General features: G+C 25.6%; 1 pseudogene; it reads left to right on the top strand.

The window, feature by feature from the left end:
• The first annotated feature begins 5,767 nt into the window (after positions 1–5,767).
• On the top strand, positions 5,768–25,159 carry LOC122856330 (annotated as a pseudogene).
• Positions 25,160–26,939: the final 1,780 nt, after the last annotated feature.

Raw genomic sequence — 26,939 nt, 5'->3', positions numbered from 1 at the left:
TACATTGTTTCTTTTTAAACAAAAAAAATAAATAAAAAATCCTCATGCAAAAATTTTTCATGACTGGCATTTGTTACAGATAAAATAAAATTCAATTGTCCAAAAAATAATAGCAAAATTATAATTAACAATTGATTGACTTAATATTATTTCAGTGAATTTTTTTTGCAAACGTATTTATTTTTTTTGTCTTGAACAAAAAACGTTGATTAAAAAAAAAAGAAAAAAAAAAGGGGCTTTAAAATCAAGTACATGGATAATGTAAAAGCAGTGAAGTTCAATTTGCATTTAAAGATAAAACCAGTACCAAGAACCAACATATAGCGATAATTTGAATCAATAATAAATAAATATAAAAACGAAATTCTTGGAAAAAATTTATTTCTGGTGTTTCATTCTTTTTTTGTTTTATATTAACGATCAATCATTATAAAAATTTTTACATAAAAAAAAGAAAAAATAATCAATATCAAAATAATATCAATTAAATTAATTTAATGTGTATCCACACCAACATGTTAGAAATTAAAAATTATTTGATCAAATATTATCGTTTTTTTTTTACATAGATACCTAATAAATAAAAAAAAAAATATATTTTTTATACAATTAAACTGATAATTGAATTACTCAAAATCTTGAAAATTTTACAATTTTATAATTATAATTTATGTAAAATTATAGGTATTTTTTTATTTGCTCAATTTTTTTTTTTTTATAATTTAATTTAAAATTTTTTTTTTATTTTATCGGTGGCAAATCGCCCTCGGTGGCGCACAGATATTTCTGAAATATTCATCTGTCCAAAAAATTTGCACGCAAACGTTTCAAACTGTCAAATGTTGAATTATTTTTAAAAATGTGTTAATGGAAAAATAGAAATTTTATAAATTCAATTGACAATTCAATTCCCAACTGATTCAAAAAATTTCTTGATGAATTTAATTGCTTTGAGTTAATGAGATATTATTTTTTTAAAGTTGATTAAAGTTTTTATTTATATTTATTTAAATACGCTGAATTGTTTAATACTCAACATAAATAAATATCTACTGCTAAATATAAACTGTCGTTGATATTTAAAATAATGTGACTATAGTTTTATCTATCGTTAACAAGCAAAATAATTATTGTAAGGGATTTGATACCATGTGTTGTTTACGAACGCCATTTGATTGATTGACATTTCAACTTTATTTTTTTTTCATATACCCACTAGTAATTTTTTTTTTATTAGAGAAAATTTTTTTAATATATATTTATGAAATTTACCCGATGGCTTACTTATTTTTCCAGTCGTCTAATTACATTCCCAAGAAATTTTATAACAACTCAATACAATAACTTTTTGTCAAAATATAAATACAATCAAAAAAAGTATTATTTAATATCTTGAATAACAATTAAGTAAATTTAAATAATTAAATTTAACCAAAAAAACTTGTGTCTGATTGTGCATAATCGATATCTGCCAGATAAAAAAAAACTTGGGAGAGATTTTGAGAAAAGCTTTTGAACTGTGTCACTTTTCACGTTATATATTTCTGCTCATTCGTCAAAAAAACCTCTAAAAGACATCCATCAAGATTTCCATTTCATAGCTTAAAAAAATATATATATAATTTTTCATCTAAATAATAATAATAATAGTAATAATATTATAAATAAATTTCACGATAAAAAAATTTATTAAATATATGTATTTAAGTTTTATACAGATAATGCGATTGATCGATTTTAAAAAATTACAAAAACGTGAATGCTAAAAATCTAGTTTCACTTTTATAAAATGTACAATAATAGAAGCAATTCTGAATTTATATATATTTTTAGGTATAAATTTGTAGAAAATTTTGCGTATAATTAAAAAATTGTGCAATAATTCAAATAAAATAAATAAAAATAATAAGAAGTTTATATCTTTTCTTCTACATATTAACTTATCGGTTCTAAATTATTATTAATCTCTTTGTGATTTAATGATTAGTTTTCCACTCAAATAATGAAGTTGAAAAAAAAAAACAAATTAAAATTTAATACGGGAAAAAAATATACTTGAATGACGCGCAACTTTGTTTTTTTGTTTAAACACAGCCTTTATGAAATAAATTATTGATTTTTTTTTTAAACTTTTATTTTATTTTTTACAATAAAATTCGGTTAATTTAGTTCAAAGTACTGAATAGTTTAGGTTTCAACTTTTTTTGATTTATTCAAAAAATTATTAAACAAAAATTCAACATTTGTTTAAGCAATAAATTCATTGAAAATTTCATATTGGTATAACTTAATTAAATGATATAATGCAAGTTGTCCTGGACCAAGTGGTGATGAAAAATATGGATGATTTGGAAATGTTCTAATGTTCTAATTCATTTTAATATTAATATGGCGTTTTTTCTTTATTTTAAAACTAAATTAACTCGGACACTACGTTTTTTTTTTAAATATGGATTCCAAGTATAACCTAAATATGTGTAAATGAACTTTTTGAATTCAAAATAACACCCATTTGTCGACTTCAATTGATAATAAAAATCTCAACGAAAGCTTTGAAAAATCGATTGTACTCTACGTCATGAGGTGCATGTAAGGTGGATATATTTTTATAATTCTTTTTATTTTTTAAAATGAATATTTTTATTTATATTCATTTTTTATTATTTATATTTAAAAAAAATAAATTAGTTATTTTAATGAATAAAAATGATTTTTTTAGATTTATTTAAATTTATTTATTATATTTATTTATTTTAGATTTTAGTTCATTCAATTATTCAATGAAAAATATTTGTTTTATTCAATGAATATGGCAAACATATGTTTTGTTTATGTTTTGTTTAAATTCAAAAAAATAATTGAAAATTTGTTTAAAACCAACTTCATATTCAACAAAAAAAAAATCATATTTATTTTTTCTCTCAGTGTTTGAGAGTGGCTTGATAAAAATCGAAAATATTTAATTGAATTGAAAATTTAATAAAAATAACGCTGAATAAATATAATGGCTTATGCACTCATTAAGTGGAGAGGTGGTCAGGTATCAACATCTGTTGAACCATCGTCATCAATCATGAAAATTGGTTAAATTACTAAAGTGAAATGGGGAGAAGATGGAAAATTCTATGTAGGCCGAGTCATTATAAACTGTGGTAAGTAATTTTTTTTCAATATTATAATGAATTATTATAATATTGAAATTATTATAATATTGAAGTGAAATGTCACCTCACGCTTGACACACAATTTTCCTCGGTTTAATTATAAAGTTTTTTTTTTTCATCGAAATTATTCAACTATTAATTCATACAATGTAATTAAAATCTGTAGTTTTTTTTTTATTAAATGAAATTAATTAGTTGAATAATTAATTTTTTTAATTTATTTAATTTAGAATATATACTTAAATTTAATTTTTCATTCAAATTTTTAGTAATTAATAATAATTAATTAATTAGAATAAAAATTCTGAGAAATAACTTTTTGTTTTTTTTTTCTTTTGAATAATTATTAATTATTTTATTTTAGATAATGAAAATATATTAAAATCAATCGAAGTCGACAAATGGGGAATACCTATTATCCCAACGATTTTGATCAATAATAATAATATAAATTATCATTATAACATTGATGATAATATAATCGATAATGATAATATAAATGATGACACTAATAATCATAAAAACAATGATATCGAAGATGACATTGATGATAATATAATCGATAACGGTAATATAAATAATAATTATGAAAATATTGATGAAAATTTAATTGTTAATAAAAATAATAATGAGAATATAATCGATAATGATAATATAAATAATAATTGTCAAGATGATAATGATATTGATGAAAATTTAATTGTTGATCAAAATAATAATAATAATCATGAAAATAATAATAATGAAGATGACACTGAAGAGAATATAATCGATAATGATAATATAAATAATGATTATGAAGATGATAATAACAATGAAGATGAAAATGATAATAATCATAATAATAATGAAGAAGAAAATTTAATAACTAATAAAACTAATAACAATTATAATGAAAATGATAATAATGATGTTTCAAATAATGGTAAAAGTGATTTAAATCCCTGGAACCAAGAATGTCGAAACCGTGTTCAACTTGTTCCAGGAATTCCCGTTTTTATAGACAAATGTGAACTTAGAGGAATTAGACAGAGAAATATAAAGAAGCCAAAAAAATTGATAACAACTGTATTTAAAGAAATTTTTAAAAAAGATGAAATAAAAAAAATGACTGTAACAAGACGTGGTACAGGCCGAGATTCAATACCTGATGATGTATTTAAAGCATTAAAAAGTAGTTTTTATTTATTTATTTATTTCTTAATTGAATAATTGATTTTGATATATATTTATTTATTAATTTTTTTTTTTTAGGATTTGTAGATGATGAAATTCCAGATGAAATATTGTCAAAAACTGAATTCAAAAAATGTTTGACTGACATGTGCCGCAATGTTCGTCTTTATAATAAAGAAAAAAAAAAAAATCAATTATTGTTAATTAATACTACCATCGTTTAATGCACTTGAGCATTTAAATAAAACTTCGTTATTAAACAATTTAAATATTAAAATAATCGTTTAAATTTTTGTTGAAATAAATGTTTAAATTTATATTATTATTAAAACATCACTCAGCAATATTTTTTAATTTTTAATATTTTTTAATTCAACCATGTATTGATTTATTTCCTTGACAAAATTCCTAGTAGTATGAAAAATAAAAAACAACATATTTAATATAACATTGTTATGTTTAGATAACATGGTACTAGAATTTTGTCTTTTTCTTTTTTTTTTTTTAATGCTTATGTCTGCTATTAATGTGCTTGCTGAATTAATTTGGTGGAAGAAAATTTAACACAAGAACGAGTGAAGGTGAAAATTAAAATTATTTGTATTTCAGCCATTGGTCATCACAATAAAAGAGGAGCCGATAGATGCACCACGTGAAATGACAAAGATAATAATGAAAAAAATAATTCAATTGATTTTACAAAAAATACAATACCATCAACATCATCATCATCACCATCAAATAATAAACAACAATTAGATTCAAATAATAACACAAAAATCGTACTACTAGAAGTCGTGAACTTGATTCATTGATAAAAGATAATAATATTGATACAAAATTACGTAAAAAAAATCAATCACAATCAATCACAATCACAAATCACGTCATTAATTATATCATATAGAAAAGTTACTAAGATGTCCACTATGTAGAATTATGTTTGATTCACCTGATTTATGGTTGAAACATCAAGTAAATGATCATGAAAAATATCATGAAAATAAAAAAGGTAGAGTAAGATATCGATGTAATTACTGTTGTGTTTTTTATGGAAGAAAATATGGATTACATCAACATATACATCATTATAATACAATTGATAGTAGTGAAAATGTAATTAATGGAAATCGAAAAAATATACAATTAAATTCTACAAGAAAAACTGAAAAAAGACCAAGATCAAGAAAATCAATTGTTCAATCAATAAGAAGACGTAATAGAGAAAAATTATTAAATCAACAAAGACTAAATTTACAAGCATCAAAAGACAATGAAAAAACAAATAAAAATAATGTAATTTTAAATAAAGAAATTGGGAAATCATTGGTAATCAATGATTCAATTGAACAACAAAATGTAAAATTACAACAACAATAATTAAACATACATACATACAACAATTAAAACAATTAAATAATAGCAATATGCAATCAAGATCTGGTGCAAATAGTCCATTGGTACAAATACATGCTATTCCAAAAGAACTTGAAGCATTACTTGGTGATTGTGATGATATTCCAATGACAAATTTAAGATCAAAGAGTCTTGAAAAAACTAATGTTGATAATAGAAAAAATTCAAATACAATAACATCATCGTCATCACCATTATTATCATCACGACCAATATTATCACGTTCATCAGCAAGAAAAATTCAAAGTTTACACCAACAATATAATTGTCGTGATTTTAATAATATAATTTAATGAAAAAGTACGTCTACCAAAAGATAGAAAAATATTGATAGTGTATATCAACGACCAAATTGATCTTGAATTACGTAATTTAGATATTGCATTAAAACAATTGGAAAAACCAAATATATCAAATAATAATTTTAATGATAAAACAATGAATAAAGAAAATTTACCGAATGAAAATTATTTAATTCATAATAATACAAATGAAAAAACAACAACAAAAACAATAAAATTAAATAAATATATATAGATCAAGTGCATGTCGTTCACGTTTTACAAATAAATACAAATTAATAAATCATTTTTTATGTTTTCATACAAATTCAAGTAATTGTGAATGTGGTATTTGTCGTATGAAATTTATAAATTCATGTAAATTAAAAAAACATTTATTATTACATTGTATTAAAATTGTTGCATCAAAACATGATCATTCACCAATTGATGCTAAAGGACAAATTAAATGTTTAACCAGTTCATTGGATTAATATTTTTTTTTTTTAAATATGTAGTAAAGAACTTTCGTCATCGAAATAACATGAATTTTTATTTCGAAATTCGTTCATTATTAGAACAATGTAACACGACAATAAATAACAAGATTCAAGTGTGTGTATGTGTAGCTTATAAATCTTAATAAATTAAAAAAAAATTGTCATATTGCAAAATATAGCGGTGTAAATTGTAAATTACGAATTTCTGAAATTGGCTGATAATGAGAACACTTTTTGATGAACCAAAATAAATTTCATCAACTGATGCTGGAGCATGATAACCAGGTTCCTTATTGCTCGGTGCATACCTTAGAAATTGAATGAAAAAGGAATATTTTTATTTATTTTTATCGTCATAATGTAATGTCTTTTAAATATTCAAATTATTTACCAATATTCTATTTCTATTTCACTCCTCCGATGTGAAATGTAACTATGTTTTTTTTTCGTTCGAGACTGTGCAGTTTTCTTAAAGAAGCATAATTTTCCAAATACCAAGGATCAACATTCTGTCGTCCTTTACCAGTATCACCTGTTTAAATTTATTTATTGTTTAAATTTTTGTTTAAATAGTCGTTTGAATTTTTGTTTAAAAAGTCGTTTAAATTTTTGTTGAATTTATTGTTTAAATTGTTGTTTAAATTATCGTGTCAATTTTTGGTTAAATTTTTGTTTAAAAAGTCGTTTAAATGTTTGTTCAATTTATTGTTTAAATTGTTGTTTAAAAAGTCGTTTAAATTTTTGTTGAATTTATTGTTTAAATTATCGTTTAAATTCTTGTTTAAATTTTTGTTTAAAAAGACGTGTAATGTCCTGCGGTAGGCGCACCAATTTTTTTTTATTTTTATGTTTAAACCTTTTTATCTGATTATATATTCAGGGTATATTTCGATACCCCGAGCTCCATCTTACGCAATATAACAGTAGTATATTTTGGGGAACCAACGACTTGGCCCCCTCAATAATTTTCTTGAGCCGGCACTAATGCCAAGCGGCAATACCGCCAATTTTCTTAATTAATTTAACATATATTACATTGTGAGTGATATCAACAGAATCGCAAAATTACAAGGATTCTCTTGATACCACTCATGTTATAAAATTTTAATTAGAAATATTTTTAATTACTAATCAAAGATCACGCTTTCGGGCTGACCAATAGAAAAAAAGTAGACTAAGGAAAATAGGAAATGGACCAGGAGAAAACCGAACGTCTCCGAAAGATCCCCACTTTTCTAAGGGTTGATTGAGTCCCAAACTAAATCGATCTAGATTTTACAGATCACTTGGTCTGCAGTCTCTGCACCATAACTAGCTCTTCCAGCTCTAATTAAGTTCTACTTAATCGCCGAAGCTTTATTCTTCTAATAAAGACTTAGAAAATTTGATTATTTTTGGGTTTAAAGACTTAGAATATTTTATTTTTCTGAATTAAAACTTAGAATATTTTTAATTTTCTGAATAAACACTTAGAAATATTTTATTTTTCTGAATTAAAACTTAGAAAATTTTAATATTTTTAAATTAAAACTTAGAAAATTTTTAATGTCTGAATTTTTGACTTGGAAAGGTTTAATTATTTTTCGGATTAAAACTTAGAATATTTTTATTTTTTCTGAATTAAAACTTAGAATATTTTTAATTTTCTAAATAAGGACTTGGAAATATTTTATTTTTCTGAATTAACACTTGGAAAATATTAATATTTTTAAGATTAAAACTTGGAAAATTTTACAATATCTGAATTTTGACTTAGAGGAATTTAATTATTTTTGGATTAAAACTTAGAATATTTTTATTGTCAAATCAGTTACAAGTTTAATTATTCGATATTTTAATATTATTCAATCAGATTTAAATTCTTTAATTATTTCAAATAATTCGTATAGCCTTCTGCTATACAATAAATTTAATTAAATTTGTTTTAAATATATTTTAAATTCAATAAAATAATTAATTAATTAAAGATTTAAATTGTGTACTACGCGAGTGCTTTACTTTTACGACTAACACCGTTGTCCATCATCAATCCACTACACATCTTTAAGTATCCATTGTAATCAAAGCGAAACCAAGGTCGAGGTCCACGTCGTTGTAGCCAGTAATTTTAATTCAACTATCATTGTAAGTACAACTATTGATTTTATATTGAGTGTTTATTTGTGTTTGATATCAGTGTAATTTTAAGTAGAGTCTCGGCGATAATCAAGTGTATTAATTACGTAAATGTAGAGTCAGTGTTCCATTTATTTTCTTAACAACTAGATTGCTTCTCAATCTAGTTGATGATTCACCGGGTCGCGCAATATTTAATTAACGGGTCGCTTCTTTAATATTTCAAATCACTGACTCCGTAATTTACTTGATGTTTCTCTCTCTATATTATCGACGCGTGGGGCCTTTGTTTTAGTGTATTTTTGCGTATTTTATATTTTTATATTTTTATAATTTTTTACGTCGAATTAAGTGTGTTTTTATATGTAATTTTTAATTCAAATCATGGTGTTTCTTATAAATAAAATTGATGCTTTTTCCGAATAATAAATTTCGTGTGTCGTCTCAATTATTTTATTATCAAATTATATTTGTGTTTGTGTTATATTTTTCGTGTCCTTTTCAGGTGTCATTTACCCTTCCTAAATTACGCGTCTATCTGCCCAAACCTACCTATAGTTTGTCTTAAGTGCGCTGGGTGAATTGGGTCAATTAATTACAAATCATGCAGGATTATTTTATAGGGCAAAATAATTATGTCTTGTAAATAATCCGGCTACGATATTTCAGACGTTTAAATTTGTGTTGAATTTATTGTTTAAAAAAAAGGATCCTGAGTTTGACTTAAATATGTGTAAGTAAATTTTTTGAATTTAACAATTACACAATCAAATAGATAAACACCTAAATTTCAAAATTCAACAGTATTTACTTGCACCAGCTCTAACTCTGACCTTAAGTCCGACTATGACTCCGACTCCTACCTTAAATCTGACTCTACGTTTTTATTCAAATATGGATTCAAAAATTGGCCTAAATATGTGTAAATAAATTTTTTTAATTTAATTATAACACGAATAAATGGATAAGCACTCAAATTTTAAAATTCAACAATATCTACTTGCACCGGCTCTACCTTTGACCTTAAGTCCGACTCTACCTTCTTTTCGAAATATGGATTCTAAGATTAACCTAATTATGTGTAAATAAATTTTTTAATTTAATAACAACAAAATTAAATAGATAAACACTTAAATTTTAAAATTCAGTACCAAACAGTATCTATACTCGCACCAGATTTAACTCTGACCCTAAGTCCGGCTTTGACTCCGACTCCGACCTTAAACCCGACTCTATACTTTTTTATTTGAATATGGATTCTAAAATTGGCCTAAATATGTGTAAATAAATCGTTTCAATTTAATAATAACACAATCGAATAGATAAACTTTTAAATTTTAGAATTCAACAGCGTATCTACTTGCACCAGCTCCAACTCCGACCTTATAAGTCTTAACTCGGACACTACGATTTTTTTTTAAATATGGATTCCAAGTTTAACCTATATATGTGTAAATGAACTTTTTGAATTAAGAATAACACAATTGAATAAGTAAACACTCGAAATTTAAAATTTTAAAAGAAAAAGAATTTACTCCCACATATTTAGGTTAATGTTAAAATCCATATTTAAAAAAAAAAACGTAGAGTCAGATTTAAGGTCGAGTCAGACTTAAGGTCAGAGTTAGAGCTGGTGCAAGTAGATATTGCTGAATTTTAAAATTTAATTGTGTTGTAATTGAATTAAAACAATTTATTTACACATATTTAGGCCAATTTTAGAATCCATATTTGAATAAAAACGTAGAGTCAGATTTAAGGTCGAAGTCAGACTTAAGGTCAGAGCTACAGCTAGTGCAATTGTTATACTTTTGATTGATATTTTTTTTTTCTTTTTCTTATAATTTACACTCTATGAAATAACAAGGACGTTATATATATAGAGTGTCAAATATTAACAAGTGTTTATTTAATTATTAACAATAAAGCACGTATAGTCCAGCGCGGCGTGTGAGTGTACCTTGTAAAGTACACTCGTTTTTTTTTTTCTATTTTTTTTATTCTATCTATGATGAATATTTCATAGTAATTTAAAAAATAAAAAATATTATGGTGAAAAGAAAATTATATTGTGTGTAAGGTTAATTTAAAAAAAAAAGATAATAATTTCATTACTTAACTGATATATTGAGTTTTTATAAACTTTGAAAAATTAATTTTTATTTTACCTTATAAAAAAAGAAATACTAGGGAAAATGTAACACGAAATTCGTAATATTATTGAAGGTAAATTAATCGAAAAAAATAAAACACACAAAACAATAATTGTTACTGAATAATAATTTATGTAGACCCATTGGATCGTTAGCACACCATCGCTTTAGGAATTAAAATATGAAATAAACAAATAAAAAAATTTGTTTGCAAATGCATAGGCGATAATAATTGATATTTATTAATTTTTTTTGTCACCAAATAATGGTTAAAATAATAAAATAAAAATCTCAATGAAAAGGAAGATAAAAAGAAAATACTTTTTAGATATGGTTGATATAGGTATACAGGTTGTCACGAGAGAGCCACGGTGTCTACGATGGTCGATCAGCCTCTATCCGCGCTTGTCAAGAACCGTGGAGGTTCAAATTGACGTTGTGGACCTGGCTAATAATCCTCCCATATGGGACCACGTTGCGTACGTCCCGATCTACTAAAGAGAACATGTCCGTTAGTGCTGTTCAAGTTGTGTCTGTTCAAGCCAGGTCTGTCACACTATAAATGCCTCCGTGTGGCTGCACGAACCCGCCCGGCACGCAATAATATCTCGTGGCAGTATTGTTCTTGTGCACGTTATTTGATATTGTGTACGAATTACCCATCATACTCATTTATATATTCATTTACCTTTTTTTTTTTTCATATACACACATCTTTTTATTATTTTATTTTTCAACGGATAATATACTAATACATCATCGTTCATGGTATACTTATAATATTGATTGTTTTTTTTTTTTTTTTTTTTGTTATTAAAGTTCAGGGTAAAATAAGACACTCGAAAAATAATTTTTATATTTTTATTTTCGTGTTTGTTTTTTAGATAATTGATAAAAAAATTTCTTCTCTCTTTATTTGATCTTTCTTTCATCTCTTTTTATTTGATTGTTAATAAAGAAAAGATAAAAATAAATTAAAATTGAGTTATTTAACAAGCGTAATATTTTGATACGCAAAGACAACAAAATAAATTTCAACTCAAATAATTTAAATTGTAATATGGTATGTTCATTTTACCAAACTGGTCCGGGACTGAATTAAGTATAATTATACTTAAATTAATTAACACAAATTATTCAGTACTAAATTACCTACTCTATCCAAAAGGACATTTGAAAAAGAGAAAAAAATCAAACAAAAAAAGTATATATTTTATTTTTATAATTATCAATTGGCCTACTGAAAAAAAAAAAATATAAATACTCTCCAAATATAAATCCTCATTTATGATAAAAAAAAACTAAAAAAAAAATAATTGTAAACAATGGAACAATGAAAATTCAAATCGGTGTTTTTTCAATGATTTTTAGTTTTTTAATCTAAATTTTAAGATATGATATTATTATTATTTACAATTAATGATTAACAAACTTATTATTTAATTTTTATAATTTGCAAAAATCATGTGTTTAATGTGATATTAGTCTATTAACTTTTATCTACAAAAAATCGATTGTACTACATCATGAGGTGCATGCAAGGTGGATATATTTTTATAATTCTTTTTATTTTTTAAAATAAATATTTCCATTTATATTTATTTTTTATTATTTATATTTTTTAAAAATAAATTAGTTATTTTAATGAATAAAAAAGATTTTTTTAGATAAATAATTTATGTTTATTTAATATTAAGCAATAATGTACTTCCCAGGTTCATCAAAATTGTGTAACACACAAACAATTGAATATTATATTTTTAAACATGATTTTGAATAATAAAAAAAATGTTTAACTAATTTAAAAATTGAAATTTTTAAATGCTCACAATATCAAAAAACCTGTGGATCCCCTGACCTATATATCTTTGTTTACAGAGGTATTGTTTTTTTTTTTTTTTTTTATTTATTTTCATTTTCCGTTTTACAAGCGATTTATCTACCATTTCTAATAATTAGTAAAAATGGTAGAATGTAGATATATAATTTGTACGTGTACAGGTGCTCGCGCAGTCAAAAAAAATTTATTGCTATTTAATATATGGGGAGAGAAAATTTTCATGAAAATTTAAGAAACATATTGCCGTGCGCGAGAAACGCAGAAAAAAAATGTTAAAAAAGATAATTAAAATGTCAATTTGGAATCTTAAAAGTGTTTAGTATTGATTTTTTTTTTTTTTTTGAGTTTAAATAAATAAATAATTTTGATGTTTAAAAAAAAAAATGCGCGCACGGGGTTGTGAGAATCAGTTGAAATGAAAAATAAAAAATTACATAATTTTGTAATTAATGTAAAAAAAAAAAAAAAGGTAAATGATTATTTATAAAATCAATAAATTATTTTGAAAGATTGAACGACAGCCAAGTGATATCTGGGTCGAGCTTTAATTATTTATTTTTCTCAGCTAAAAAAGAACCACGTTATTTTTAATTTTTTTTTTTTCGATGCAGATAATATTATCCTTCGTATACAGCTGTACAATTTTTGCAAAAAACTTTATTTTTTATTTTATTTTATACAACACGTGTCATGAGATTAGAAAATTTAAAAAAAAAAAAAAGTTTATCAAGCTTGATGATATTTCTCAATCCAGATACGAAACGACTGTGGATTTATAAAAAAGCCAACTTTCGATACACTATCAAATTATCAAAATAAATAATTAATTATTTTTTTTTTCATTAATTTCATTCATCATTTATTAATTTTTATTCTCCAAACAAAAAAAAAACCTTTCCAATTGATAAGTTAATTATTTTAAAAATTTGAAAAAATAAAGTTAAAAACTTCTAGGATTTTAGAAAAACAAAATAATTATCAGAATAATTTATAATGTCAATGAGCTTCTTTAACAATATAGAAAAAGTAATTTTTAATACACATTTGATGTTTATCAACAAACTTTTTTTACAAATTTTTTTACATCAAATTTAATTGAATTTAATATTGCACTATTTCCAATGGCTGTTACGTTATTGAAATTTTCATTTGTTCATTCACATAAATGAGCTATCAAAACAAAAAAAGGCAAAAATAATATTGCAAAATTTTGTGCGTAATAATTTAAACTAAAAACTAATTTAAAAAATAATTTAAATTATTTGCCAGCGCACTCTTAACAACTCAATTTAAATTAATTTTTTTTTTTATTATTATAATATATCAGCAGCCTTACAAGTTTATTTATTTAATTTTTTTTCATGCACATTTTTTGTGTCGATAAAATTCAAGCATACTTTTTTATTTTTATTTTTTTTTATTTTTCTATTTGCAGTTATTCTATCTATTTTCAATCATACAAAAAAACATTCATATATACCTATTATTATAAATATAAATATATACGTGTGAACGAGCTTTTTTTTTCAAGTGAATTTTCACATATCATTGATACTTTTATTATGTGCAAATAAAATAATATTAAATTACCCAGAGAATTCATTGACTCTCTCTCCCACCTTCTCGTATCATTAAACTGTATAAAATATTTTCAATTGTATATCAACAACAGTCATCGTACATTTTTTAGTACAATGTTAATACATTATTACAATAGTTATAGTTATTGTAATCAATATAACATTCACAGCATTTCATCAAAATCTTTCAAAAGCACCAACCGTGGCGGCTCAATTTCTTTTTTTTTTGAAGTGAAACTTCTTTAGAATGGGCAGTAAAAAAAAAAAAACAAAAGATGGATGCAACGAAAGTAACGGTATGAAGGTAAGTAATTTTAAATTATTTTTTATCTTGTTTTATTTATTTATTCCCTTGACAACGATACGAAAAAATTTGTTTAAAATTTGTTTCAAAATTTTAGTTCCATGAAAGATTCAAGAGACAAAGGTGAATATTAAGGTTAAAACTTTTATTATATACAATATATAATTTATTATGTTACTTTTGATCAAATAATGAGTATTTAAAATGAATCTGTTGAATAAACAAATAATACACAAAATAATATTTATTCAAGTGCTTGACATAATACGACAGCAACATCATAATCACAATACCAAACAACAATAAATAATATGTGGATAAAATGTGGTACCACGTGAACGTAAAGATAGTAAAGATCGTATTTTAGATTGTATAGGATTTCAAGAAACAATTAATGACATTGAAATATTAGCAGAAAAATGTGACAAATGTACTGGTAATCCTAAATCAGTAAAAATTTAAATATGACGAGGTGCTATACCAATGTCTGATAATTTTGATGAGACTTGTAATGGTGGTTATAATGATATTTTTAAACAAATAATAAGTATCTAAAATAAATCTGTTAAATAAACAATTAATACACAAGATAGTGGTTATTTAAGTGCTTGACCTAATACGACAGCAACATCATAATCACAATACCAAACAACAATTAATAATATGTGGATAAAATGTGGTACCACGTGAACGTAAAGATAGCAAAGATGGTGATTGAGATTGTATAGGATTTCAAGAGACAATTAATGAGACTGAAATATTATCAAAAACATCTGATAAATGTACTGGTAATCCTAAATCTGTAAAATTTAAAATACGACTAGATCCTATACAATGTCTGGTAATTTTCATGAGACTTGTACTGGTAGTTTTAATAATATTTTAAATCAAATACAATATTGATCATATATAAACAGCAGCAATCATAATAGAACAAATACATGGTAGTGATAGTGGCGGCGATGATGCACCATCATGTGTTTGTGGTTAATTCGCTCATAAAAAAGATGTTGAAAAAATCGATCAATATTTGACATTAAATTTTTTTAACATCAAATAGTTCGTTTTGTTTTTTTTTTTTTTTTTACGGAGGCCATAGGCTTAGCCGCAGTCTTGAATTCAAAACGATCATAACTTACGAACTAAGTAACCGAGAGACTTCGTACCAAGCTCAAAAAAAGGAAAAATTTATCATATAAATTAATTTTTTTTATTCAGTTTTTCTGTTCAGGAAAGGAACAGGAAACCTGAACATATCCTGAATAAGGTTTCCTGAACAGATTCTGACAAGAATATTATCAGGAAAAATATTTTTTGGATTTAATTTTAATTTCAATTCTAATTCTAAAACAAAATGACTAGGGACAATTTAACAAATTGTTATATTTTATATTTACGTCGCAAATTCTAATTTAAGTTTTTTTTAGCTGATGTAATTTATGAAAGCAAGAAATCACATCCGATCATCGATAGACGGCATGGCTGCGCGTGTTAAGGCCCGTAGTTGTAATCTGGACGATCCGAGTTTGCGTCCCACTAGTGGTTAGGTAATTTAAGTTATGTTAGGTATATAAAATCTTAACATATGATTTTCAACCTGTTTCATCATTAACATTGCTATAGTAAATTAGTTAGCCGATTTACAAAACATCAAATAATGAAAATTTATTTTTTTTTAGAATTACTTGATCCGTTTCAGATCAGGAATCCTGTTCCATTCCTGATCAGGTATCCTGGTCAGTTTTCCTGATCCAATTCTGATCAGAATCCTAAAAAAATGCGTTACATTCTGATCCATGCCTGTTCAGGTATCCTGGCTCTAACCCTAATATCTGGTCAGGTTTCCTGATCTGATTCTGATCAGAATCCTAAAAAAGAGCGTTACATTCTGATCCGTTTCTGAACAGGATTCCTGATCCGGTTCTGATTTGAAATCAGGTTCCCTGATCCGGTTCTGATCAGAACCTTAACTAAATTTCCACTCGGGATTAGGCTCAATTTATGTGTCTCAAAAAACTCTATCGCCCGCTTTGAAAAATTCTTTTCCATTTATAATAGTTTTTGAGAAAAAAAAAAAAACCTTCAAAATTTGAAAAAAAATTCGGATATTTAATTTTTTTGCGCGAAAACTGTTATTAAGAGAAAAAAAATCCGTAATGCCGTCACTAGATTTTTCTTAGGCGCATAATTTGAGCCTAATACGAACTCCCTATCTTGATTATTACAAAAGTTATGGCTCGCCGAAAAAAAAATAAAAAAAACGGACCAAAAAATGTCATCATAGAGTTGAAATAAAATGTTTATAAGGCTCCAAAAAAAGCTTTAAAAAACTCTATTGCCTTTCTTTTAAATATGAATAATAATTTCGTTAATTAACGGTAAAAATATGTCTAAGCAATAAAAATAACAATGGCCCTAGCCGGAGTATTAAAAATTTTTAATTCTCAACGGGTAACGCTGGCCACATGCCCCAACAAATGTTACCAGGTCTTTTTTTTTTATTCGAATATTGAAGAGATAGCTACTTAATTAAAATCAGATTCATTTCGATTATAATTTGTATTAACTTTATTTATATTTTCCAGGCTTTAACCTGTCAGATTACGAGACTGAAATTGGTTCAATATTCAATAATATTGAAAGCTTAAGTCATCTGAAGTTGATATATCGGGAAAATATTTAAAGATATCATCCCGACAAAAATCCTGACGATAAACAACTGAAAAAACTCAGTATTTCATGAATATATATACATAAAATAAAAAAAAAGATAGTCAAGTTCCCCAAGGTGCACCCTAAGTGTTCCGTAGGATTTTTTATTTTTTTTCTTGCTGTTTACAAAAATATTGTAAAAAAACAGTTTGTGACACTACATATCGTTGGATGAAATAAAAAATAAACGACCAAAAAATTTGAAAAAAATATCGTAGAGTCTACAGATGAAGCGTCGTCGATTAAAACGTTGCCGGAATTGATTGGTCAATATTGGGCCATGTCCAAAAATGGGCATATTAAATCTAATGCGGCCTCAAAATTGGAAATAAATATGATGATTCCTTTCGGCCAAAAAAAATAAAGAAAATGAGCATCTTACAAGCCAATTCGATTCAAGACTTCACGTTTTATCTCGAAATAACAAAAAGTCACAGAAAAGCGAAAACATAAGTGTCCTACGGAACACTAAAAAGTATACATAAAATAGTAATAGAAGTGTTTGGCTGACTAGTTGTTCAATAGATAAATATTTATATAAAATTATATTCTGTGTTCAGTTTTCAAATTAGAATTTCATTTACATAGAACCTTAATATTATAACCAATCAATAAATTTAAAAATTTCTATCATAATTTTTAATGACTGAATGAACATAATAGTTCACTTGGAATAAGAGCGAAAGAGACAACTAGTCAAAAATATATTAATGCAACGAGAGATCTTTCAATTACTATTTATCAGAATTACTAAAGAAGTTTCACTTCCCTGTGCGTACAATAACACACATCTTTTTTTTTTCTATTTACTTTTTATTCTTTCTATTATCAATAACACTTTTGTTCTTTCTTTTGTACAAAATCCAAAAAAAAAAAAAAAAAAAACAACAACGTTGCTATCTATTGTCTTGATCGGCTTGAATATTTTTTTTTATTTAAATTTATCTTGAGAAGATTAAATTATTATTTGACATTCAATCCTCATTTATTGTTGTTTTATTTTCTTTCAAAATTTACCGATACCCGTGTAGGAATCGCCAAGACTTACAACACGGCCATGCATTGGCCCATCAATGGCACCCAATGATTGGTAGCCAGGCATGGGCCATTCATGGTTCATCATTGGCAAACAACTGGCCCATTCTTGTACTGCCAATTCATGGTTCCGATTCATGGCCGAGCCTTGGCTGACTCTTAGATGGCCAATGATTGCCAACCATGCATCGGCCGAGCCTTGGCTGATTCTTAAATGGCCGATAATTGGCAACAATACATGGGCCAAGCCTGGCTGATACATTAACGGCCATTCGTTGGTTGCCGATCATCGGCCAAGCCTTGATGGACGTTCAATGGCCGTTGCTTGTTTGCCAATCATTGGCCAATCTCTGGCTGATACATTAATGGCCATTGCTTGGTTGCCGATCATCGGCCTAGTCTTGGTAGACTTTTAATGGCCGTTGCTTGTTTGCCGATCATCGGCCTAGTCTTGGTAGACTTTTAATGGCCGTTGCTTGTTTGCCAATCATTGGCCAACCTCTGGCTGATACATTAATGGCCATTGCTTGGTAACCGATCATCGGCCAAGCCTTGGTGGACTTTTAATGGCCGTTGCTTGTTTGCCAATCATTGGCCAACCTCTGGCTGATACATTAATGGCCATTGCTTGGTAACCGATCATCGGCCAAGCCTTGGTAGACTTTTAATGGCCATTGCTTGGTTGCCATTCATTGGCCAAGTCTTGGTAGACTTTTAATGGCCGTTGCTTGTTTGCCATTCATCGGCCAATCTTTGGCTCATACATTAATGGCCGTTGCTTGTCTGCCATTCATCGGCCAATCTTTTTAATCCTTAAATGGCCAACGCATGGTTGCCATCACTGGCCAAGCTTCGGCTGACTCTTGGGCGGCCAAGAGTTGGTCTTTTGTTGATTTGATTCAAATCAAAAATTTATTTATGACTTTCGTTATAGCCGCCGTGGCCGAGTGGTAATGCTTCAGGATATCGCACAGGAAGACCCGAGTTCAAGTCCAGGTAGAATCAAATCTCAATAGTGTTTAATGATAATTTCTTCAATTGATTATTAATAGCTTGTATAATAAAAGCCCGATTGTTAAATAATAAATAATAAATAATAAAAAAAAAAAAAAATATAAAAATATATAAAAAAATATATTTTTTTTTTTTTCAATGGAATTAATAAATGGGCCATACTTGGTTTACTCTTGGGGAACATCATTGGGCCATTCATGGCAGCCGATATTAAATTACCGTAACGCTCCAGGCTTGGCGCATTAATGGCCCATTAATGGCAAGCCAATAATGGCTGATGGTTGGTCTACTCTTGGCTTACCCTTGGTATATCAATGGGCCATTAACGGGCCATTAATGGGCCATTTATCGGGCCAATCTTGGCGAACATTATTGGGCCATTAATGGCAGCTGATATTAAATTACCGTAACGCTCCAGGCTTGGCGCATTAAAGGCCCATTAATGTTTGCCGATTATTGGCCGATGTTCGCCGAGCATCGGCCGATGCTTGGCCGTGTTGTGTTCTCCTACACGGGTATACATTAAGATAAAGCTAAACGTTATTTATATTTTTTTTTGTCTTTAGCACTGTCTTAGCACTGATTAAATGAGGGAAATAATTTTAACGTGTTCATTCTCTTCAACACAGTGGTGTTACCACTCATCCTAGCCAAAATAATCACAGGACTAACTAATACCTTTTTTATTTTATTTCTTCACCTTCTTATTGTTATTTATATCATGTTCACATTCTGGGCAATTGCTACAGTTGGTACAGATTTTATTAAAAACAAAAATACAATAAATAAATGAAAAAAAAAAAAAAAAATACATCACGAATTTAATAGGCTAATTATGAAAGAATTGATGATATAAAAAAGATGTACCACAGCTGTCACATGTTGCTTTAGTATTATTATAATTATTACTATTATTTTTATCATTATTATTATTGGTATTGCCAAAATGTGTAGATGAACAGTGTGTTGTTGAATAATAATTATTTTTTTTATACAACAAATGTTGTAGTTCATTACCTGAAAATACTTATTTTGCACATTGCTAGCAAGTTGCTATTTCATAACTATACATCGAAGCCTGCCACTCGACAAATTTGAATGGATAATTTATATATATAATATTGTCAACTCAAGATGAATAACAAGATGAAATTTTCAGTTTCTTTTTTGTTTTTTATTTAAGCAGAATAAAATTGGCTTATTATAAAAGTTAATTGCATTTATTTTATGTTGCTAAGGAAAAATAAATACAGTTTGTTTTGTTTTCTAAAAAGATTGAAACGTTTTTCACAATTAATAAGTCATTTTAAATATAAAAATTAAAATGTACGCCTTAATCAAGTGGAGAGGTGGTAAGGTTGAAAAATCAGTGGAACCAGTAACATCGATTCGTCAATTTGGAAAAATTACTAAAATAAAATGGTCACAGGATGGTCGCTTTTATGCAGGTCGAGTGCTTTTAAGATCGGGTTAGTTAATCATACGTTTACTTTTTTTTTTATTTAAAGTTCTTAAATAATAATTATTAATTAAATGTAATAAAGAAATAATAATGAAAATAATCTAGACTTCAATCAATAAAATACATGAATATTATTTTATTTCAGACAATAAAGATTATTTAAATGCGGTTCAGTTGGATGACCGGGGAACACCAATTACTCCAATTCAAAATAATAATGACAACGATAATAATGATGATGCTGATAATGTTGATGATGATGATGATGATGATGGCAATAGTAATGAAAAAAATAATGATAATGACGATGATGACAATAATCATGATAAAAATGATGATGATGATGATGACAATAATCATGATAAAAATGATAATGACGATGATGACAATAATCATGATAAAAATGATGATGATGATGATGACAATAATCATGATAAAAATGATGATGATGGTGACAGTAATGATGATGGAAATAATTATGATGAAAATAACGATATTAATAATAATCATAATAAAATTGATGATGATGATGATGATGATGATGATGACAGTAATGATGATGAAAATAATGATTCAAACTCTTGGAATAAAAACGGACGACATCGTACCCAACTGGTTCCAGGAGTACCCGTTTATATAGACAGTCACGAGCTTGAAGAAATTAGAAACAAAAATATTAAAAATCCGAAAAAGCTCGCGACTGTCTTGATGAAAGAACTCTTTGATAGAGATGATATTAAAAAAATGACAGTAACAGGTCGAGGCCAAAAAAGAGAGCAAAAAAGACAGTCAATCCCTGATGATGTGCTCAGGGCACTAAAAAGTAAGAAAATTTAATTTAAAAAAAATTTTTTTCAATACTTGTTTTGAAATTAAATAAATATTAAAATACTGTTTTTTTTTTAGTATTTATTACAAAAGAAATCCCGGAGAAGCCATTGACAAAGTCTGAATTTGGGCAATGCTTATCGCAGATGTGCCGAAACGTTCGCCACTACACTAAATAACTTTTGTAGTAATTATTACAAATAATTACTACAAATACTAAATTATTATGTAATTTGTAATTGTAGTAATTTGACAAATTATTTAATACAAATACACAAAATACGAATCTGAATCAACACCAGTATGAATTAACTGTAACAGCAAGTGATGATGGTAGTCGTTGCATTGATGGTAAATTAACAATTCATAAAAATACAACACAAGTTATTGTATCAATACATGTTACAGTTAATTCATACTGGTGTTGATTTTGTATTGTTTCACAAAAACTTAATAGAAAAACTGGTTCGATAATATTAAAAAACATTAATCATTATATTTTAAATAATAATAATAATAATAATTATAAATATTTCTTGTAATAATCGTATCGTAGTAATAGTTTTATTACAGTCACAATAATGTAATTATTTTTTTTTTACACCCCGGTTTTTATTAATCAAGTATATTTATATTAATAATTATAAAATAAATTTAATAAAGCTAAAATAATTATAAATAAATTTATATTGTAAAATTAAAATTAAAATAATGATTGTAATTGGTTGATTTTTGATAAACAATATTAATATTAATAAAATAATAGCAAAGCGAAAATTGTCGTAGACACCAAAAAACAATATAACGCCATACAAGCCTTGATCTTCAAATGTTTTACTTTATTTTTACTTTATATATTCTGCGGGGCAGGGGGCATCCCCAACATTGATTTAAATTAATTCATACGTATACTATAGTAAAATCCACCACGAAAATCGTTCATTTTTTTGTTTTTTTTTTTTTTTTTTTGTGTTCATATACAAAAAAATAAATACGAGATTGCAATTTATATTATTTGTTTGAGATTGTGATGAAGTATTTATCATAATAATTATTATGTATCACTTGTATTATCAGAAAATGGACATGATCCAGATTATTTTGATATATACCAGCTGAGCTTGTTCTTGAAATACCAATAAAACATCCAACGTAAGTTGTTAAATAATAATACTGATCAGTTGTTTATAATTAATATATTTAATTATTTAATATTTAGTTATGGTTTGAAAGTATGCAGTTGAAATAGTTTGCTGTACCAGCTGTATCATCAATGTTATTTGATTATGGTGGAATCGAATTTACTGCAGCACAATTCAATGGATGGTACATGAGTACTGAAATTGGTGCACGTGATTTATGTGATGTTAATCGTTACAATCTACTTCAAGTAAATTAAAATTTTATTGTTATTAAAATTAGTCATTATGTGATGGTTAATATGTGTGTTTTAATTATTCAGAAAATTGCAAATGATATCAAGATACAAGAACATCAATGACACTTTGGAAAGACAAAGCAATGATTGAAGCAAATCTTGCTGTATGATGCAAACAAAATGCGTCTTAAAAAAAGTTGTCCAACTGATTGGTTATGGATTGTACCAACATTATCTGGTTCAGCAACACCAGTATTTCATCAAGAAATGGCACTTTATCATTTAAAACCATCATATGATGCACAAGATTGAGCATGGATAACTCATATATGGAAAAAAGGAAGAGATAAAAAATCAACAAGTGAAAAACCGAGAAGAAAATTTCATTTCAAACAAATTGCAAAGTAAATAAATTATTAATTTTAATTTATATATTAAATTTAAATTAGTTAATTAATATCTTGAAATTCATAAAAAATTAATTTCAAGATCATTTGATTTTTTAAATTAAAACTGGTGCATGACAAATGTATGCTGAAAAATTAGGTGAATTACTGGGTCATGCATTTTATTCACAAGTATTGAGTATGGCTGAATATCTAATATCATATTTAATATTGCACATTACTTGCAATAACATCAACATTTGGTAATGGTGAACCACCAGAAAATGGTGAAGCATTTGCACAAAATCTTTATGCAATGAAAATGAATAAAACATATACTAATAATGAAAATAAAAAAAGGTAATTAATATTACATGATAATAAACAATATAAATAATAAAAAATTATTATTATTTTTTTTTTACAAAAAAAGTTTGGCAACATCAAAATCATTCATCAAAGCAAACAGTCAAAATGAAGTTGGTAATTCAAGATAATTAGATAAATTGGATTCATTGAGAGGTTCAACAACTGAATTACAAAATGAAGATATATTTGGACCATTCAGTAATGTCAGGTAATTAAATTTATATTTGAATTTAAAAAAAAAATGTTAAAATAAAATTTATTGTTTTAAAGATTTGCTGTATTTGCACTTGATTCATGTGTGGTCAAGAACAGGCATTTAGAAAATGGGCTGCTGATACATTTACTGTTGCTCGCGAAACATTTTGTCTTGATGATGATGATGATACATTACTTGAAGTTGCATTATCACTTGGATCTGAAGCATTAACACCATCAACTGTTAGAATTATTGAAGTTGATCCACAACCAATCGCCAAATGTATTATATTTTTTGTTTTTGATATTATTCAAATTCATCATCAATGAAAATTGTAAATAATATTCATTTTATCTATCATTTAGCTTTGCATAAATGACACAATAGAAATGTTACAACATGCAACATGCTGAAAAAAACTGATTTAAGTGGGGATGATTCTGGGTAAATAATTATTTAAGTAACTAGGTTCTTTTCTTCTCTCAATATTTATATAAATGTTTTTAATTTACAGAGCAACAACTCTTTTGCTTGAATTAGATGATCCTGAAGGTATGGAAATACCAAACAAACCTGGTGATCGTCTTGGAGTATTTACTTGTAATAAAATTCAATTGATCGAGGGTATTCTTGAAAGACTTGAGCCAATAATGAATTTTGATACTCCAATGGAACATCAAACTCAAAATCAATCACACACACTAAATGGTAAATAAAATTAGTTATTTTATTTCAACAATAAAATTATATATATATATATATATATTTTTAATTAAAGAAACTGTTAAAACATGGGTACCACATGAAAAATTTTCACCGAATTAATTGAGAATATAATTGATAAGATTTTTGGACATAACAACACCACATAACAGCACCAAATTATTACGTTATTTTGCATCAAAAGCACCAAATAAAAATGAAAAAGCTCAAATTAATTTCTAGCAACAGTAAACAACAATAATAAATACATAAATTAGTTAATGTATTTTATTTGAATATTTATATTATTCCTTCCCTTTTCAGAATAGGATTCAGCAGCATATGAAGATTGGAAACACTGAAAATATCCAAATGTCTTGGAGGTATTACAAGAATTTCCATTAGTTCAACCATTTGCTCCACTTTTTATTTTACATTTAACAACACTTCAATCAAGATTTTACAGTATATCATCATCACCACTTATTTACGAAGGACAAATTCATCTAACACATAAATCACAAGGTCTAACTTTAAATTTAAATTAATTAAATTTAGACCTGCCTTTAAATTGTAATTGATTTTGATAATTCATTTGTTTCTTTTTTATCAGATGGAACCGGACCAATTCATTCAACGATTATTGATAATGATGATCCAATTTATAATGATATCGATTATAAATAATTATAAAAATAATTCAATGAAAATTGAATCAATAGTGTTATGCTGTTGAAGGTTTTATATTTGAAGAAATTAATTTTATTTATGGAAATGACTCTGATTGTGAAAATGTCCAACAACTATTAAAATTATTTTCTGAATTTCAAAGTGTGAATTTTATTCAAATAATCGTTTAAATTTTTGTTTAATTTATTGTTTAAATTTTTGTTGAATTTATTGTTTAAAGTTTTGTTTAAATAATCGTTTAAATTTTTGTTGAATTTATTGTTTAAATTTCTGTTTAAATAATTGTTTAAATTTTTGTTCAAATTGTTGTTGAATTTATTGTTTAAAGTTTTGTTCAAATAATCGTTTAAATTTTTGTTGAATTTATTGTTTAAATTTCTGTTTAAATAATTGTTTAAATTTCTGTTCAAATTGTTGTTGAATTTATTGTTTAAATTTCTGTTTAAATAATTGTTTAAATAATCGCTTAAATTTTTGTTGAATTTATTGTTCAATTTTTTGTTTAAATAATCGTTCAAATTTTTGTTGAATTTAATGTTTAAATTTTTGTTTAAATAATGGTTTAAATTTTTGTTCAATTTATTGTTTGAATTTCTGTTTAAATAATCGTTTAAATTTTTGTTGAATTTGTTGTTTAATTTTTTGTTTAAATAATCGTTTAAATTTTTGTTTAATTTTTTGTTTAAAAAATCGTTCAAATTTTTGTTTAATTTATTGTTTAAATTGTTATTTAAATAATTGTTGAAATTTTTGTTCAATTTATTGTTTAAAGTTTTGTTTAAATAATCGTTTAAATTTTTGTTGAATTTATTGTTTGTTCAAATTTTCTAAATTACTTTAAATAATAAATTGTTTTGAATTTTTAAATTTCAAAAATTGTTGTTGTTAAATTGAATTTATTGTTTATAGTTTTGTTCAAATAATCGTTTAAATTTTTGTTTAAATTTATGTTTAAATAATCGTTTAAATTTTTGTTGAATTTATTGTTTAAATTTCTGTTCAAATAATTGTTTAAATTTCTGTTCAAATTGTTGTTGAATTCATTGTTTAAATTTCTGTTTAAATAATTGTTTAAATAATCGGTTAAATTTTTTTTGAATTTATTGTTTAATTTTTTGTTTAAATAATCGTTCAAATTTTTGTTGAATTTAATGTTTAAATTTTTGTTTAAATAATGGTTTAAATTTTTGCTGAAATAATCGTTTAAATTTTTGTTCAATTTATTGTTTAAATTTCTGTTCAAATTGTTGTTGAATTTATTGTTTAATTTTTTTTTTAAATGATCGTTCAAATTTTTGTTTAATTTATTGTTTAAATTGTTGTTTAAATAATTGTTCAAATTTTTGTTTAAATAGTCGTTTAAATTTTTGTTCAATTTATTGTTTAAATAAAAGGTATTAAAAAAAGGTAATAAATCTTAAAAAATTTTACTTACCTCTTTTTTGCATTCTCAAAACACTTTTTTTCTAAACCATAAACACCAGTAATTTTTTGCCGATTTAATTTTCTTTAAAAAAGGGGTAAAAATAAATTAATAAAATTACAGGAATCTTTGATGGTACACCAATCGAACCGTAACTCCATCTACCGCATTTCAAACAATTCATTTGGTAGATTTAGAACTATAGTTTATTTAAG

This window comes from Aphidius gifuensis, linkage group LG5, assembly GCF_014905175.1.
Source record: "Aphidius gifuensis isolate YNYX2018 linkage group LG5, ASM1490517v1, whole genome shotgun sequence".
NCBI lineage: Eukaryota > Metazoa > Arthropoda > Insecta > Hymenoptera > Braconidae > Aphidius > Aphidius gifuensis.
The sequence above is the reverse complement of the archived record's forward strand: the minus strand, read 5'-3'. Positions and strand labels throughout refer to the sequence as shown.